The sequence below is a fragment of the Podarcis bocagei genome (assembly GCF_964188305.1).
Source record: "Podarcis bocagei genome assembly, chromosome: 4".
Taxonomy (NCBI): domain Eukaryota; kingdom Metazoa; phylum Chordata; class Lepidosauria; order Squamata; family Lacertidae; genus Podarcis; species Podarcis bocagei.
In genome coordinates, this window is record NC_138128.1 from 38237476 (window position 1) to 38254037 (window position 16562).

The following is a 16562-nucleotide window of genomic DNA, read 5'->3' on the forward strand; positions in this document are numbered from 1 at the left end:
CCATTGCACATGCAAGAACATTAATCATAACGAATGCAAATTAGTTTCTTTTGTAATTTGGTTTGCAAACTCAGTTCAGATCCCACAATAGCAATCCATATGAACTAACTAACTGTGCATGCACTCCTTTTAGGGGTTTAGAGTAACTGCAGTTTGCCACGATGACCAAATTGAGCAAACTATGGTTAGTATTAACCAAGAATTGCCTTGAAATCACCATCTGAAACCATGCTTCAAAGTATGTCTGCAAACCATGTTTCAGAGGCAATTCCATGTTAATAATCACCATAATTTGCTTGATTCATGTAGACATCATAGTACATTTGACCCCAAATCATGGAAGAGAAAACTGGGATACAAAGGGAGGATGCAAGAAGGAACAAGCATATGAGCCTATTGCGTATTACAAATCCTCCAAACAAATTAGTGAATTGAACCATTATCTGGTTTATTTTAAATGTACACAAATGTGTCCTGTAATAAAACTGACAATAGTCTCAGCATAAAAACATAAGTATCTGAATATTTGGGTTCTTAAATAGTTGTGTTTTGCACTGTACATTCCTTTTTTCCAATTCTGTGTTTATATTTCCATTCTGCTGTGAAGGAGTTAGACCTTGAATGATTATTGTTGGTGCATTTGCACAAGAGTTAATGGAAAGGTTCTGGCAATGGAATATGTACAGAGCCAGCCCACAGTAAACTAAGAGAGAGGCTATTAGTGTGGCTTGCTTCCCAGGATCAATATAATTGGAGTTTTGAGGCAGGTTTGGGCACATAGTATAGCTATAATGCATCCCCCCCCCCCTATTCTGTGAGTATCTTGCTTGGTAGCTGATAGAGGTTTCCCTCTAAAAGGATGCTCTCAGCCACCTGTGCATTCCACCAAGCAGAACACACAACCATGCTCCCCTGAAATTGTCCTCTGAAACAGAAACTACAGTAAAAGCAGCTACATGTTTTGGAAGACTTAATTCCTTTATTAATATTTGCTTTTATAAACTGCAGTAAAAAACACATTAGTGGGGTAGGAAAACTAAGCCTCCTAGGGCAAAATATACACCAGGAGGCTTAGTTTGGTCAGAATCGAGTATACACTTCCAGAGTTAAAGTACGGTACATTACTTCTGGTTACAAATGAGCCTCCACAGCCACTAGAGGGCTGTGAAAATTTGTGTCCTGGGGTTTTTAGACTCATCTACCCATGTACCATCTGAACCCAAAGGGGCATATTGTTTGCCAGTTGTGAAATATATTGGCATTATTTTCAGCTCTCCTACCCCCCAAGTTTTTAGAGAGTCACTCATATTTTCTGAGACAAAAAGCCACAAAGAAGTTGCAAGCTGCTGGTGGTCAGACAGAGACAACGTGCAAACCTGAAGTTTTCCAACATACATTTTACCTTCCTTCCTTCCTTCCTTCCTTCCTTCCTTCCTTCCTTCCTTCCTTCCTTCCTTCCATTTATTTATTCGTTCCCTTCTTTTCCTTCCAAAAGGAAGTCCTAACATCATCATCCAAACATGACAATTTTTAAAAAACCCACACCATACAGGGGGAAACATCTGGCCATAAAGATGCTATAATAAAGCTACAAACTTTTTATTCAGTCCTTAAGAAAACACCGGGTTAATATGTACAAAATTCTGTAAAAATGAACAATGGAATACTAAAATACAATCCATATTTCAGCTAAACACACACACACTCAAGCTGTCAATATAGACCATGCAAACATAATATTGAAGGAGACAAAATCACCCAGCCTAGAGTCATCAGAAAGCAAGAGAAGAACTAAGAAGAATCAATGATACATTGATAGCATAGGATACAAAGAGTTTCCATACCCCAGAACCATCTCATGCCTGCAGGTTAATATGCAGGCAGAAGAAAGGGAGGCAGCCTATACTACTCTCATGCAAAACTGAAAACTGGCATCCAGCAGGGGTTCTTACTTCTATAGCCAGACTGGAGCATGCTGACAAGACTGCACATTTCCTCCAGGCTGGTGGGAAGGCACAACAGTCTCAGCCATGCAAGCAGGCTTCATGTTTCAAGCAGATCTATTTAAGAGTCAATAGCAGAATTTCATATACTGTATATATATCACAACTACTGAGGGTCTTGGTGGACCACTTAATGATTCAACCCCAAATCCATTTTTAGAGGTTGGCTACTATCCTCAAAATATATACACACATATATATTACATATAAAAAAGCTTAGAACTTCCACTCTCAGAGAAACTGAAATTAAATTTGCTTCTTCTTAATTTGAATGCAAAAACTCTGCTCCTCTGCAACTGCTAAGTTGGTGCACTGGACTCACAAGGACGGAGATGTGTGTATGGCCGGCTGAAGTTTCACCTAGAGTTCTTTCATGCCCTGATTCTCAAGGGAACATCTGCTTCAGAATAAACCCACAGAAGGAATATCAGATTCATGTGTGTGTGCATCTGTCCATCCCATTCTGCACATATTGGCGAAACAACCTCTCCCAAACTATATAAAGTCCTGTGAGATGAGAGTTTTGCACAGGGTACCCATCTAGGGGCAATGGGCTTGTATGCAGGGTTTTTTTCCCCTACACTCCCATTTGCATATACAGGCTGGGATCAGCCTTCAGAGCAGGATCTGTGCATTGGACCCAGGAAAGAGATGACTATCCAGCCATGCTTAACACTCACATCCACATGCAGCTTTTCAAAGCACTGTTGGGGGGGGGGTGAGAACGCCACTCTGCTCACACATCGCCTGAGCAACTGAGCAGTTACTCAGCAAACATGAAGCAAGCAGGCTATTTGTATTCTGATCCCATGCGCCACCAGCATCCTGCTCAATGTTTCTGAAGGGAAATGCACTCCTTAGAAGATCTCTTCGAAAAACGCCTTGGGGGGGGGGGGAAATACGTTGAGCTTTAAGATGCAATTTCTGGAGCTCACGCAGAGATCTAACAAAGCAAAATGTGGAACGGAACATAGGAATGTCTTAAAAATAAATTAAGATGGATTTGCACTTAATGGTGCTTCCTCCACAGATCAGTGCAGTGGAAAGCAACATACTTGTGAACTGTTAGAACCCAATACTAAGTACTTGTCAAGAATGTATAATTTGCTGCTGAAATGGAATACACAAGATGAAACAGTTAAATCGGCTATGATTAAGTGGGCACAGGACATTGGCCATAACATTATGTTTGCTGACTGGGAATGGTTGTGGAACACCGGTATTAAATTCACGGCATGTAATGCCTTAAAGGAAAATATTACGAAAATGATTTACAGGTGGTACATGACCCCAGTCAAGCTAGCAAAAATTTACCATTTGCCTGATAATAAGTGTTGGAAATGTAAAGAAACTGAAGGTACTTTCTATCACCTTTGGTGGACGTGCCCGAAGATTAAGGCTTTCTGGGAAATATATAATGAAATGAAAAAGGTACTTAAATGTACGTTCCCTAAGAAACCAGAGGCCTTTCTCTTGGGCACTGTCGGCCAATTGGTGTCAAAGAAGGACAGAACTTTCTTTATGTATGCTACAACAGCAGCAAGAATACTTATCGCAAAGTATTGGAAGACACAAGATCTACCCACCCTGGAAGAATGGCAGATGAAAGTGATGGACTACATGACATTGGCTGAGATGACTGGCAGAATCCGCGATCAGGGAAAGGAGACGGCGGAAGAAGAATGGAAGAAATTTAAAATCTATCTTAAGGACTATTATAAACTTGATGAATGTTAGAATGTCGAGGTTTTGAGAAAGAAAGGGTTACAGCGATATAAGATTAGACTGAAGGAAAGATTAAGAGGATAGAGGCTTGACAGAAATATTTAGAAGCTGCTAAAAAGCTTTGGACATTGGGATGCAGAAAGGGGAGGTATGGGGGAGTCTGAGAAACAAGGTTCATGAAAAAAAAGGTTATGAAACTATACGTGTTTGTATGTCTTCTTATATGTTTGTATTGTTTTAAAAAATTTTTGTAAAACCAAATAAAAAAAAATTCAAAAAAAGAGAGAAAGCAACACACTTGGTATGCCCTCCCCCCAACTGCTTCTGGTACCCCAGATCAATCTTAGACCAAGTGCTCCACACATCAGCCTGGGCAAGCGCCCACCTGCTCTCTCCCCTGCAGGTCATGCTCTGTCCCCAGTTACACAGAGATGCAAACAAGCCCCTCTTTACTAGATTGGCCCTTATTTCCCGAGGAACCAAACACTAACTGAACCATTTGGAATGCAGAGGGGGAGAGAGAGCAAAGAATTTTGTCTCAGAGTGTGGACGGAACATCCCAAAGTCAGTCAGAGTGCCTCAGGATGAGGAAAAATTATATGACTATAGAAAATTTAACTCAGAAGTGAGGAACCAGTGGTCCTACAGATGGCATTGGACTAAAACTCACACCAGCCCAACCCCACAGCCGCCACATCCTTTATTTAAGATATGTTGAGAAACATAGTGAAACAAAGCATTAGAAATACAATACAGAAAAGGTAAAAATCAGTTAAATTTATTAAATCCCTGCTGGGATTTAAAAAATAATAATATTCAGTAGGTGCTGGAAGTTCAACAAAGGCTCTGCCCAACTAGAAGGGAGTTCCACAAAATAGGGGGCAACAATTTTATTTTATTTGTTTAAAATTTATGCATCACTTGATTTTGTTAAAAACCTCAAAGTAGTTTACAAAAGATAAAACAGTAAAATCAAGGGGGGGGGATACAACCCTACTTTAAAACATACAGAAGTTCACTCTGTGGTCCAAGGGCAGATTACAGCATTAAAACCAATAGTAAAACAACTTACAACCATAAAAATAAGGTGGGTTCTAAAAACATTTACCTCAAGTGTCAAAAACCAGGGTAAAGAGCCGCATCTTCAGCATTCTCCAAAAGCTTAGAATAATAGAATTGAAGAATTGGAAGGGACCCTAAGTATCATCCAGCCCAAGCCCTAGTAATGCAGGAATATGTATATGTCCCATATGGGGATCAAATCAACGACCTTGATGCTATCAGCACCATGCTCTAACCAACTGAGCTATCCAGTGTATAGTAAAGGCACCAGACACACAATGCAGAACGCACAGCTCCTGCTGGATACAAGCCAGGCATCAGAGCCATGAGGGGACCACTAGCAGTGACCCCCGTGGAAGACCTCCATGAGCTGGCAGGGATATAAGGAACTAGATGGTCCTTGGGGCATCTGGCCCCCATGTTAATAAGGGCACTGTAAATTAATACAAGAACTTCGAACCTTGCCCAGTAGTGTCTGAGCATCCAGGGCAAGCTCTTGACCAGGCTCTTAGCTCCATCCATCAGTATCTAGCAACATGGATCCTTTATTGGCAACTTACAAGTTTTTCCAGGGAAATGCCCCCTTGTCAGGCCTATCCCAAACTGGCTCTTTCTACCAAGGTAACCACCCGCTGGGGATCGTTGGCAGGTCACAGGCTTAGGCAGCAGCTCAGTGCTATAAGGCCAGTCATGTATTCAAGAGGGTGAGAAAGATTTAGTCTCAAAACAAGACTGTGGCCTCCTTCAGTCCTATTCTAGACCTGCTGTGTGGAGCATTCATTGAGGCCTGCACTTTTTTCACCAATGCTACAATGGCAGCTATTCATGGTCTGTCAGATCATGAAGAACCATCTTTCTATCTGCTTTGCTGGATTGTGCTCTCCAGGAGTCTTTGACCTGCTCCCACTACCACTGGTAGATACCACCACTACCCACATCCCCTTGCCATGCTCACAGAGGCCTTCATGCAACAGCTGTGGGATCCCAAGCAACTGCAACAAGGTACCAACATTCAGGATGCCAAGGACACAGTCATGTTGGGTGGAATTAACCATATCTTAATCTTTGTTATGAGGAGGCTGCCCCGTCCTGCTTTGGTCTTTGTGCCCATTTATTTCAAAGAACTATTTTAGTAGCTCCTCAACCACCCCTCCCTTCCAGTGGAACAATCGTTGTGTTAGAAGTGTGGCCTCAGCATTTGTCAAGAGGTCTCCAGAGGGAAGCCAATGCTCTAGAAGAAACCCAGGGAGAATTACTGCCCTGCTGCTCTTGTTGGGAAGCCTATGAAGATGCTGAGCAGAGAGGGAAAACCATTTTTATCCATTAGGCAGGCAGTCCAGCCAGATCAATACTAGATCAAAGGTGTCTAGCAGAAGACGGTCCCTGCAATCCATCATGGTGCTCTCAGGCCCCTTCTACATTATCCAGGCAGCAGGAACCGACAGAGTGGGGGCCGACAAGAGGGAAAAGAGGTACTGTAGCTGCTTTGTAGTCTCTCTATAGACAACGATCTGCTTGCAAAAGGCTCCACATTATGAACAGAGAGCATCTCTTTGTGTTTCTGAACAGTACATAAACACGGCTGGCAGTAACATTCTGGTGGTGGTGCTTTTAATTTAGTGGCACCTACAGAAAACAAACCCACATAGCACTCACACGATGGGCATGACCCAAGATAACGTTAGGCTAACTGCAGAGTGGATTCGCTTGAAAGGTTTTTCCAAATAGCTCCTCAGTTGTTTCGCATCCCATTTGCGGGCAATTGTATGAGGCTTGCCCTGCTAGAATCTTGGATTCTGGGCCTCGCTGGTGCCGCTCAATGCCCTTGGACAGCAAACTATTTTGCAAAAGAAGATAGCAGCATCTCACCTTCAGACACTGTGCTATTATTCCCCATAGCACTACCCATTTCATGCAACCTGGGGCCTTAGGTGCGTTTTAAAAAGATTAAGCCAATTACAGATAATGGATAGCTAAGCTTTCCTGGCAGGAGGAGCAAAGGAAGGATATATATCGAGCTCAGGATAGGTCCCAGATTCAATTCCTGGTATCTCCAGGCAGGGCTGGGAAAGATGCCCAAACAAAACCCTAGAGAGCCCCATGGGCCCCTCCAGTGGTTGCTGATCCTCAGCTCCCATCATCTTGGACTACTGGTCATGTTGATGCAAGATGGCATCCAACATTAATGTTATTTTGCAGTACTGCTGCTTTTTGCTAGCATGTGGGTTGCAAGATATATTCCCCGACATGTAGTAATAATGCTACTTACAGAGCTTTTATTCTGGGGTTTTGCAGACTTGTCTATGTTAGTGTTTTTGTTTTGTTTCTTAATTCATTGCATTGCCCTTGCACTGTTGATTCCCATGGTGAGAATGGCTTAACATCCTTTCCCCCACCTCGGATTTAGTTTTAACCTTGAGCAGGGCAGAAAGAATCCGTAGAACAAAATCTTATCCTTCATTATACTCTCAATGGTTGGACCATTTTTTTTTACAGCTACTAAACCTGCACCTGCATAGCTGTACTTAATCTGAAAACCCAAATCTTCCCCTAAACCTTCACAGTTCACCAAATAAATTAGTATTCAAGACCACCTAGAGATGCTTGAATGACTAGCGGTATATAAATATTATTAGTAAATAAAATATCTGTGATGGAATTCCGTCTGTTGAACTAACTTAGGTTTTATTTTATTTTATGGTGTGTGCCAAGTTCTGTTTTACTGATACAAATAAATTAGTATTCAAATTAGTATACAAATAAATTAGTATTCAAGACCACCTAGAGATGCTTGAATGACTAGCGGTATATAAATATTATTAGTAAATAAAATACCTGTGATGGAATTCCGTCCGTTGAACTAACTTAGGTTTTATTTTATTTTATTTTGGGGTGTGTGCCAAGTTCTGTTTTACTGAGGCCTTGCCCCCTTTTTAATGAATTTATGTTTTACTTTGTGTTTCTTTCCTTTATTTTGAGGTTTTAAGCCACCTAGAGAAATGTATGCTGTGGAATGCCATACAAAGGTCACTCCTCCTTAATAGGCCCTGAACTGCACAATTCTTAGCAGCTAGAGGTCACAAATGGAAAATGCTGCCAGTGCTGCAGAGGATGGTTAGCGTTCATTACTGTGAAACAGTTTTTGACCACGCACTAAGCAGCCAACTGGGGTGCATCCTTTTCCCGGCAGCAGTACAACCTGACCCAAATCACATCCTTATTTGCAAGCACAGGGCAGAGATTTTTCAGTTAAGAATTTTGACGTTTAATATTTAAATAGTTGCGTGGAGGTGCACCTGCATCAACCTTTTAATAAAGGGGGGGGGGGGAAGCAACACTGAACTCTAAGCGCACACAACTCTCTGGGCTGGTGCACATGCCAGGGTTTCTAAAAAGTGAAATTTCAGAGACAGTCTACTTCCTGCACTTTACAAGATGGACCCGCAGCAAAGAGCTGCATGACCCAGAAAGAGGATGCAGTACATGTGGCTCCAGAACCTCCCATTTTTAATTGCACCTCCAACTGGCATGTAAGAAAGGCCTGGCATTACCAATGAACGAGAAATAGTGGCGTATTCCATACACTGGGACCCCTGAGCTGCAATTTCATTTATGGAAAATACTCACCACCCAAAGGGTGCTGTATTAGGGTGGATGAAGTGAATATTGTTTTTATATAGCAGACAGATGAAGAATCTAAAGTTCTTTAGTTTCTTTACTTTATTTCTCTCTCTTTTTAAATACCTTTCCTATTTCTTTTTCTTTTTCATCTCGCTCTTCCCCCTTCTCTCCCTGTTTTTGTCTTATTTAGATTAATATTTTAGCTTGGATAAAAATGGTATTTGATATTAAGCTTTGTGTTTCTCTCTATAAACCCTAATAAAAATTATTATTAAAAAATAAAATAAGATATGCCCCCCCCCCAGGGACTTCAGTGTGGATTGTAGATGGCAGCAGGTTACCTGTGCCTGTGGAAGTCTCACCTGAGCTAGGTGGCCAATGGTCTGGCTCCCTAATAAGGCAGCTTCCTAAGGTCGCTGTGAAAGAGAATCTGTTTCTTTGAACAACTAGAAATACAGAAACACAAGAACAAAGAGAGAAGAAATCCAAAGATGATACCCAGCGATTCCAGACTCCATGTTTAAAGCTGAACTATGCCAAGAGAAGGAAGGGTTAAGTAATGTTATACAGTATGTATGACTGAATAGTGCTTTGAATGTCTCGCCTGCTGTGTCCTGTCGAAATGCCAACTGGCATTATAATCAGAGGTGTACCAGCATTCTAGAATAGGTCATTTAAGTCAGCTTCTCCAAATTAAAAGTTGATGCCACCAGCAGCTGCTGCTAGGAAAGATTGCCTACAAAAGAAGAAGCTTCTTCAACATTTAAATGCCACCCAGACACACTTCATTCTTCAGTGCGGGGGAAAATGAATGCCAACTGCATCCATCTCTGTCCCTACATTACCTATGGTGAATGAATGAGGGAAAGAAGACAAGAGACACTGAATGATTTAATAAGCCTGAAAAGGGTAAAACACTATAGGTGGGCCCTGTTTTGATATGCAATCAAGTAATCTGCCATCTGTTGTCTTAACTTTGCTTTAAAATCATCCTGATTCTGTGCTAAAAGAATCAACCCATCATTTCACTATATTATTATAAATAGAATGACATTCCCACTCTGCATTAATAATTGCCAAATCTAAAGCCAGCACATTTATGCCATAATCCCTATGGTCAAATTCTCTTTCACCTCTTCTAATTCCTTCAGGTATGGACACCTTCTGGACCAGTTCTATCTTGATGGCTCTTTCCAGAAGATGCAAGGTGACACTGAAAGACCTGCAAGATTCTATTTTGTTTCATCTACATGAAACTTCTGACATCATCTTGGAGACCAATAAGCTGATGAAACCAAACTTTCACCTTTTCATCAGATTCAGGTGAGGCTAGTAAGTTGCTAGATTGAGGTGTGTAGTCAATAATGAACTGATCAGCCAATAAAGCAGAAGCTCAGGGAGAACATGATGAAACCATTTTGGTGGATGCTTCATCTGACTTGAGAAAGTAAAATTCAGCTTCTTCTGTATAGAGTTGCATTCACCGAAAAGAATCAGGTTCACAGCTTAGGGGTGCTCTGAGAGTCAGCCTTACCCTTGGAGGCCCAAGTGATTTCTGTGGCAGAAAGCACCTTCCACCAGTTCAAGCTGGTGTGCCAACTGCAATCACACCTGGCCATGGTTACCCACACTCCAGTAACATCTCATTTAGACTGTTGTTACACAGTGTACATGGGGTTGCATTGAAACACTTGGAAACTTCTGTTTCGTTCCATACACAACAGAAAGGTGTAGCAGAATGGAACATACCCTGTTCCTGGCTTTGAAACAGGTCTGGCTCCAAGTTTGCTTCAAAGCACAAGATGGTGCTCATTTTAACCTTTAAATCAGGATGGGGAGCCTGTGGTCCACATAATTTTGCTGGACCACAACTCCAATTACCCCTGACCATTGGCCAAGGGGTCTGGATCTAATGGAAGCTGCAGGCCTATCATCATCCAGAAGGCCATAGGTTCCCATCTCTGCCCTAAATTCTCTGCAAGCATTTCTACTGTGGTTACTGCATAGGATGTAGCTGTGCAAGTGTGATGGGCTCTTATTCGGAGCCACTCGCAGTGGAAATATGCACGAGACAGCAACTCATACCAGCTCAAGCCTCCTCTACTTTGTGATGGAGCTGTATTTTATTTCTTTATTATTTACTTATCGCTTACATTTATATCCCACCTTTTCCTCTAAATGTTTTAGAGGCAGAACCCTGCCACTCAATAGCAGGGACATTTATCCAGCGGTGGTGGTTGTTGTGGTTGTTGTTGTTTTATTAAAAAGCTGGTGGGAGTTTAAACTAGCAAGGCCACTCTCTCCCCTTTGTCAGAAGTTCTGCCCTTAAAACTGCCCTTAGAACCAATCACAAAAAATATAGAGGAAATAGAGAGGTTGAAACAGAGGAAAGACAGGCTCAGCTGAGGGGAAAGGGACGGGAGGCAGCACCTAGAAATATTTGTGTAGGATGGGCGAGGCAAAGGGTTGAATCATAACCAGACGACTGAGAAAATGGCAGATGACATGAGATAACAAGGGGAGGGATGGGGGAACAAAGAGAAGACAGAGTGCACCAGAGACAGGCAAAAGGGGAAAGTAGTGCTGTCAAGCATCCTGATGTATAATTAAAAGCCATCCTGATCTCCCACTGAGTGGAAACTGCTTTTCCCCCTCCCATTAGCCATGCTTGGGCAGCTGGAGCCTACGTCATACTTAACGGGGGTCCCTGGGGAGGGGGGGAGCATAGCGATAGTGACTACTGACAGCAGGACAGCCACCCAGACAAGGGTTGGCAAGGGAGTGGCAGCCAGATGGTGCCACCGCCAAAGTCACACCGAATCAGTGATGCGGGGGGAGCTGGCATCCATACCTGAGGGGGGTGAACCACAGAGTGCCATCAGTGGCTGCTCTCTTTGTGGCGGGTTGCAGCTAGTAATTCCAACGCCCATACACCACGCACAACGAACTGGGCACTTTTCCACATCGAGCCAGCTGGTGTGCAGCCTCTTCAGCGGCGCTTCCGCTCCAGCACAGTGGGAGAGACCATCCAATTCGCTTTGTGTTTGCCGTTGGCCTTTTTTCATTATTAAAAAAAAAGGAAAGGAGAAAAGAATGTGGTCCTGACAGCAGGTACGCAAATACAGAGTGCTGCTCTTCACAGTTGCCAGGCAACAGACGGCAAAGTGAGCACGGCAGCCTAAGGGGTCAGGCGGAGCAAGCAGAACTCTAGGTGATGAGCTTCAGGACACATCGTTGCTGCATGGACATAAACACCCAATTAATGTGGAAGCCAAGCCAATGCCTGCCCACTAAGGAGGACACCCTTCTGACCTCTGACTGTAGTTGTTCCTATATGCAAGAGCACCCCGGACTGGGGCTGTAAGCACACTTAACAGAGTGTAAAGGTAAAGAGACCCCTGACCATTGGGTCCAGTCATGGACAACTCTGGGGTTGCGGTGCTCATCTCGCTTTATTGACCGAGGGAGCTGGCGTACAGCTTCTGGGTCATGTGGCCAGCATGACTAAGCCGCTTCTGGCGAACCAGAGCAGCGCACGGAAACGCCGTTTACCTTCCTGCTGGAGTGGTACCCATTTATCTACTTGCACTTTGACGTGCTTTCGAACTGCTAGGTTGGCAGGAGCAGGGACCAAGCAATGGGAGCTCACCCCGTTGCAGGGATTTGAACCGCCGACCTTCTGATCAGCAAGCCCTAGGCTCTGTGGTTTAACCCACAGTGCCACCCGCATCCCTTTAACAGGGTGTTAGCCCCGTTAAAAACAATGGAACTGACTCCCAAGCAAACATGCACAGCATTAGGCTGCATGCACCCTGTGCATTTAAAGCACATGGCATCTCCCAAAGAATCCTGGGAACTGTGATTTACCCCTCACAGAGCTACAACGCGCAGCACACGTGTCAAGTTACATTTCCCAGGATTCCTTGGGGGAGGGGAGTCATGTGCTTTAAATATCTGGTATGTGCACAGCCCGAGTCTGTCTCCCTCCCTGCCTCTTTCCTGAAACAGCTAAATACGGCTGTGACCCAAAGTACAAAAAGGTCACACTGAAGAGTTGCGAAATTATAACAATTCTTCAGAAATTCTGTTGGACGGTTTGCAAGTCATATGGATATAGCAGAAAGTGACAGGAGCAAGTATTTCATAATCCAGCACAAAAAAAAGCTGAAGAACCCCCGATTTCTGTGGACTTGAATTGAATTCTTGGATGTCCACGTTCTGTCATGAATTTAATTCTGTGTTCAGCTGTAGCCACTGTGCTTAAATACATGACTTAAGCCATGTGATTAAACACAACTGGTTCACTTGCTGATTTAGGAGACGGATCCTTTCTACACCTACTGGCGTTTCATCGCATGAAATGGCAGGTGCCATTCTTCAGTACAATTCGTCAGTGAACGCAATGGGATCAAGGGGGTCAGGATGTAAACCATCATTGAGGGATATGGGTTAGATGCAGTTCACTAAATGAGGTAAAGGTAAATGAACACAGAAGTCTTAAGACCAGACCAATAGCTTCTCTGGCCCAGTATTCTGCCTCCTGCAGGGAAAATGTGCATGAGATCGAAGCAGTGAAGGAGCAGAAACAGAAGGATTGACTTGCTGAATCAGTCCAATGGTCCATCTCACCCACCAACTGCCCTCAAGTGGATGTCTCCAAGAAGATACAAGCAGTCTTTGAAGAAAACAAACCTCCCTGTCCCCAGCACCTCATATTCAGAGATAGGTGCCCAAATGGTGGAGATTCCATTCAGACTACCATGGCTTACAACAAGGATTGGAAACCTCAGGCCTGAGGGTCAAGTGCAGCCCTCTAGGCCTCTGTATCTGACCTCTGGGACTTTCCTAGGACACCCCCCCTCACTGGTGGTCCTCCACATCTTTTGCACTGTAATCATGTCTCTTCCTTGCCTGAAGAGGTACATGTGGATAGTGTTTGGTGGGGCTGGAACTGTACCCTACTGTGCAAAGAGAAGAGTCACATTCATTGCTCCACTAGCCATTGACATGCGGCCCTCGGAAGGTTCCCCAGTGAGGAATGTGGACCTTGGGCTGAAAAAGGTTGCCCACTCCTGGTTTATACCAATCAAAAAGGGTCCCCATGGATTTGCTTGATCCCTTTTCAAAGCTATCTAAGCCAGCAGCCGCCACCACCACCTTGCAGCAAATAATTCCTGGTTCATCAAATGCTACATGAAGAAATATACCTGATTAGTGATTCTGAACCTGTTTCCATTCAATGAAAGTGGATCACTCCAAGTTCTACTGTTTTTGGGGAAAACAAAACAAAAACCAAGTTCTCTCTGTTCGCTCTTTCTGCACCATTTGTTACATTTCCTCTCAAGTTTCATTCTGAAAAAGGAGAGGCAACAGGAAAGAGCCCTGTCCTTTTAAGCTCTTCTTTGTAGAGATCATCCTTTTACTTGCAGTTTTTAAAACCTTCTCCAGCTCCGTTTCTCCTTTTTGAAATGGAGTCACAAGAACAGAACACAGCACTATAGATTTACAGGGAGACATAATATAGGTTTACAAGGGTATATAATAGCTACTGTTTTATTTTCAATTCCCCTTTCCCCCATGGATTTAGCATTGTAAATATACAATACAAATTGTAAAAAAAATACAAACTAATCCGAAAGTATTCGCAAAAATAATGCTCTTTTCCTATAAAGGGAACCTGTTGTGTAAGTTAACAGTGAGAGAGAAAGAGAAAGAGAAAGAGAGAGAGAGACATATCATGGGGCAGGGGAATAAAAATACTCCAAATTGCTCCAATTCCAGCTCCTATTGATTATAGTAAAGCTGCTATGTATTTTATGAATGTTGTGTTTTGTGTTGCTTAATGTAAAGTGGGATGATGAAACAATTCTACATGCCCTTCTGCCATGATCTCATGCACATGGATAAGGCTGCATTCCAACCCCACTTACCTGAGGGTAAGCCCCATTGAAGCAAACAACTTACTTTCGAGTAGGCATGGGCTACATTCACATGGTAGCTTACTCAATTTTCCCTGTTCATGTCCACATTATAGTTGAGCTTTCACACAATGTAAAAGCCACTTCTGGAACTATAGTGGAATGCAGCGCATCTTTAACACTGAGGATTTTGATCTGAGGCTGCAGAGTTTACACTCAAATCAAAGTGAAACTATTTCTGGGCATTACACACGCAACACACTATCCCCCAATATGAGCATTAAGCAGAGAAGGATCTAAAACATTTGTTTTGGCCCTTGGCAAAAAACTATAAATTACTGATTGACCTAAGTAAAAGAGAGATTGTTGTCAGATAAAAGTGGAGAAGAGAACTGGGATTTACTATCCCAGAGTCAATATGGTTTAAGATTTGGTGTTTTGTGAAAGATTCTTCATTAAGTTTATCAATAAGGGAAGTTCAGTGGAAACTGTTACCGCACTGGTATTTAACACCATGCCAGATTGAATAGAAAGTGTATGGAAACATGTTGTGCTGCTAAATGCACACACATTACACATGTTATGGGAATGTCAGCATACTTACAGATTTTGGGAGGGAACTGTGTGTCAAATATCAATGAGAGGGTGAACTCTGAGACTTTCCTCAGGGTTGATCTGGTTTAACTGGATTGAGGAAGATATTTGTGGAGAACAAAAGTCTTTAGTTAAGATCCCATTGATAACGGCTACAATAATTTGGGCTCGCAGATGAAAAAACCCAGAAGCTCCATCCATATGGGAATGGATACTTGAAGTGCTTAGAGTTGGCAGAAGGGACACTTTGACAGATTGATCCATTATGAGAAATGGAAGAACCAATAGTGTAAAGTTTGCTGGAAGGTGGTTGTGTTTTGTAAACTATTCAAACATGAATTATGGAAATAGCAGACTGAAAGGGACTTTATTTCTGTAAATTGTGAATAAAAATGTTTTGAAAATAAAACCACTGTTGTTTGTTTACAAGATCTGGAAATAAATCAGCTTGTTTTACTTGTCCTAGCAATTCATTGGGAATTATATTTTCATATTTTGAGAGGGTTTTTAAACCTGCCCTTCAGTGCATACCGCATAAAAAATCCACCCATAAACTAAACATTGTGTTATATAAAAACACCATGCGAAAACCACATTATAATCTCTAAGGGGAACAGTAATAATCAAAGCACAGACATTAATCAACTGCAGACCGAAGTTAAAATGTCTGAAGAGCTCCACCCAAAAAACAACAAAAATGGTACCATTTCCTCATGTGTGGTGCCATAATGAAAAAGGCCCTGCCCCTGCTATCTGTGAATTTCTCGAATCTTACCAAGAGGCCAAAAAGCAAGGCCTCAATGGATGTATCCTGATCACCACATCAAGAATTGATTCACAAGGTCAATATATCTTAAGGTGTTCGGATGCTCCCCTTACTATCTTGAAAGCCAGTGTGTTTAGAGTGTCAGACTAGGGCCCAGAAGACTGGGATTTAATACCCACTCAGCCATGAAGCTTACTGGGTGACCGTGAGCCAGTCTTCGCCTGGGTTGTTGCAAGGAGAAAACAGAGAAAAGGAAAAGCATCCACACCACCCTGAACTCCTTGGTAGAAAGGTGGGCTAAAAATGTAATAAAGCATCCATCTTGAGTTACTTTCAAATCATAGGTGCTGTTCCATACTGTGAAGGCATCTCACAGTTTACTCCAAGGAAATTAGAGAGGCATTGATTACTCTGATCATCATGGAGCAAATCAGAGGTGAGGGGCAAATTCACAATAATGGGAGTGGGTGGGTGTCTTTTCTTCACTTGGACTTATAAGATTATATCAACAAATTGAGTTTAAAGTAAGCTAACAGGACATTTTCTCTCCGCACTGGTAATCGCTAAAGAAAAAAAAAGTGAATGGCATTAGTGCCACAAGATGGTTTTGACAGCTTACAATTCCCAACTCCCCCCACACCCTGAGCACCTTCCCTGAAAATCATCATGACATGCAATAAATATCCCAGGACACATTTGGATATTATTTTTCATACTGCAGTTCTAGTTCTAGTCACCTGAGTCACATTTGCTGAATTTGCAGTACAAGCTGTTCACCTCTAGCAGCTATGCTATGCCACATCACTGAACAATATTCCCATAGAAACGTGCTACAAGCAGACACTAGCAAGGCTATGCTTGCAATTGTCATAG

At 42.6% G+C, this 16562-nt stretch overlaps 1 protein-coding gene across 1 annotated transcript in view; it reads right to left on the minus strand.

Annotated features, from left to right (window-relative positions):
• Positions 1–16562, minus strand: part of RAB6B (RAB6B, member RAS oncogene family) — a 59101-nt gene that overhangs the window by 34169 nt on the left and 8370 nt on the right. The window lies entirely within an intron of this gene.